Source organism: Emys orbicularis, chromosome 12 (assembly GCF_028017835.1).
Source record: "Emys orbicularis isolate rEmyOrb1 chromosome 12, rEmyOrb1.hap1, whole genome shotgun sequence".
Classification (NCBI taxonomy): Eukaryota; Metazoa; Chordata; order Testudines; family Emydidae; genus Emys; species Emys orbicularis.
The window spans coordinates 35,469,607-35,473,124 of record NC_088694.1 but is presented as its reverse complement, the minus strand read 5'-3'; positions in this window follow the sequence as shown (position 1 = coordinate 35,473,124).

Sequence of the window (3,518 nt, the reverse complement as noted above, 5' to 3'; positions counted from 1 at the left end):
CGGAAGAGGGGAGGGGGTAATTCAAACACACCAACAGTGGCAGTTTCTCTGACGGAGGGATGGGGGGAAATGGAAGTAGCGGCAGGGTCTGATATGAAAAGAGGTTTAACTGTCAGAGGGAATTTGAAGTACAAGTGCTCAGCGTTAAAAGCAAGCAGCAAACTCTTTCAGTATGTCACAATCAGGGAACTGCAAGACTCTGTGGACCCACTGAACTCTCAGGGAATAAAGATAAGGACTAGAATTGGTCAGAAATTTTCTGACATTCAGTTTCCTCAGAAAATGTTGATTTGTCATGAAAATGTTAAATAGAATAATAGAAATGTAGGGTTGGAAGTCATCAAGTCCAGCCCCCTGCATTGAGTGGGGACCAAATAAATATAGACCATCCCTGACAGGGGTTTGTCCCACCTGTTCTTAAAACCCCCCAGTGATGGGGATTCCCTCGGGAGCCTATTCCAGAGCTTAACTCCCCTTGTATCATAGAATCATAGAATAGAATCATAGAATATCAGGGTTGGAAGGGACTCCACCCCTTTTTTTTCTTTTTCTTTTGGGATCCTCCTGCCCAGGTATCCCTGGAAAAGCATAGGACATATGGCGACACATTTCCTGATAGGGCCAGGCATCAAGGTGGAAAATGTCGATATTCCATTTGTCCCACTGCCCCTTGTGTAGTACAGTGCCCTGCACCTTCTCTCGTATGGGCATACCACACCTATTCCAATTAGTGTTCCAGACTTCCCATTATAGTGGGCCCAAGAAGGTTGGGTCCGGGTTGTCTAGTACACTGTGGCGGGAGGAGGGCTAGGATATAGATAGTCAGGCCTGTCTGTAAAAGCCTATACTTTAAGATTTTAGGTGTATTCTTATCAGTTAGCTAGTTATAGAGGTATAAAAGAAAGAATCAAAATCACTGTCTGCTGGTGTAAGGGCCTTCTCTTACTGTGACAGTCTGAGGCCTGGTTCTTAGGCTAAGGCCTTCAGCTAAGCAGCAGAGGCCAGCCATAAAATGGGAAGTGTATGGTCACATCCTCACATTCCAAACTAGTCACATTGAAATAAGGTGCTATTGGGCTGTTAGGAATACAATCCTGTCCTGATATTCCTATCACCTCCAGAGAAAAGGAAGAGCCTAGAAGATGTAAAAAGAAACTTAGTTTGATAGCATCCCGTCTGTAAAGAACTCACTTATCAATAGCTGGGATGTGAAATCCTCATTTATGTATTGTTCTATCACTGTAGTCTCCACTTCCCTATTGTTTGTCTGTATAATCTCTGTCTGGTTCTGTGATTGTTTCTGTCTGCTGTATAATTAATTTTGTTCGGTGTAAACCAATTAAGGTGGTGGGATATAATTGGTTAAATAACCATGTTACAGTATGTTAGGATTGGTTAGTTAAATTTCAGTAAAATGATTGGTTAAGGTATAGCTAAGCAGAACTCAAGTTTTACTATATAGTCTGCAGTCAATCAGGAAGTGGGGGGGGGGGAATGGGAACAGGAAATGGGGGTGGGGAATTGGAATCATGTTTTGCTAAGGGGGGAAATGGGAACAGGGACACAGGCAAGGCTCTGTGGTGTCAGAACTGGGAAGGGGGACACTAAGGAAGGAAACTGGAATCATGCTTGCTGGAAGTTCACCCCAATAAACATCGAATTGTTTGCACCTTTGGACTTCGGGTATATATCTGGGAAATTAAAGTCTCCTATGATCACAAAATTCCCATTAGTACTTACGTCATTAAAAACATTAAAGAGGTCTCTATACATATCCAAATCAGATCCCGACGGTCTATAGCACACCCCAAGCACTATCCCAGGTGAGGCTCTAGTAGCTTTCTTCCCCAATGTGATTTTTGCCCAGACAGACTGTGTCTTATCCATTCCATCACTTCTTATTTCTTTACAGTCTACCTCATCATTGATATACAATGCTACTCCACCATCTTTGCCATTATTTCTGTCTTTCCTAAACAGCACATACCCTTCAATACCTGTACTACAGTCATGACTACTATTCCAACATGTTTCTGTTATCCCTATAATATCTGGTTTCACTTCCTGCACCAATAGCTCTAGTTCCTCCATTTTGTTACATAGGCTCCTCTCATTAGTGTACAAACATCTTAATTTTTGCTGTTTGGCTTCTCTCACATTCTTTACCCGATTAGGCCCAGACATTCTACCACTAGTATCACCTATTAGACTGGTATCTACACTACCCTTCCTCCTTATATCCATTCTCCTACCCACGGCTGTATCCTTTCTTATTTTGTTTCCTTCCCTCTCAATGTTAAAATCTGGCATGGAGATTACCTAGACATCTCTCAACCATCTCCCCCAAATTCCTAGTTTAAAGCTCTCTTACTCAGTTGTGCCAGCCTCTATCCTAGAAGTCTATTTCCCTCCCTACTCAGGTGAAGTCCATCCCGAGATAACAGTCCTCTGTCAATGAATGTCTCCCAGTGGCCATACATCCCAAAGCCCTTCTTATAGCACCACTGTCTGAGCCATCTGTTGATCATCATATTCTTGTCACACTTTGTAGCCCTTCTTTAGGAACAGGCAGAATCCCACTGAATATCACCTGAGCCTAGATTCCCTTAAGCGTCTTCCCCAGCCTGGCATAGTCTCCCTTGATACGTTCCAGTGAGAATTTAGCCATACCTTTTGTTCCCACATGAAGGACAATCAGAGGATTCTTTCCCACTCCCGTTAGGATCCTCTTCAGCCTCAGGTCCACATTCCGTATCTTAGCACCCAGCAGACAGCACACCCTTCTCTTCTCTGGATCAGCTCTAGTTACAGGCCTGTCTATTCTTCTCAGTAAGGAGTCCCCAATCACGTAGACCTGCCTTTTCCTGGTGATGGTGCGATTCTCCGGTCTATCCCTTGTTCCTGAAAGTCCTCTCAATTACTATTGTCCCTTGCAATCCTCCGCAACCCATCCCGTAACCCCTTGGGGCTCATATTTGGTGTTATCTCCATTGACTCTTCCCCTCTCCTTATAGGGATAGCTGCTCTTCTCTTCTTCCTTGCCCTCTCACCTTCAGCGACCACCTGCTGTGCCCCTTCTTCATTTTCCAACTCCGCAAACCTTCACTAGCCTGTCTTTTCCTCTGCCTTAGTCACATGCTTCCACTGTCCACTTTCCTCACCCAGCAGTCTGAGTCCTGGTCTACACTACGAGTTTAGGTCGACTTTAGCTGCGTTAAGTCGACTTAAGCCTGGACACGTTTACACGACGAAGCCCTTTCTTTCGACTTAAAGGGCCCTTTAAACCGGTTTCTTTACACCACCTCGACGAGGGGATTAGCGATAAAATCGGCCTTATGGGGGTCGGAATTGGGTAGTGAGGACGGAATTCGACATTAGTGGCCTCCGGGAGCTATCCCACAGTGCTTCATTGTGACCGCTCTGGACAGCACTCTCATCTCAGATGCACTGGCCAGGTAGACAGGAAAAGCCCCGCGAACGTTTGAATTTCATTTCCTGTTTGCTCAGCGTGGAGAGCA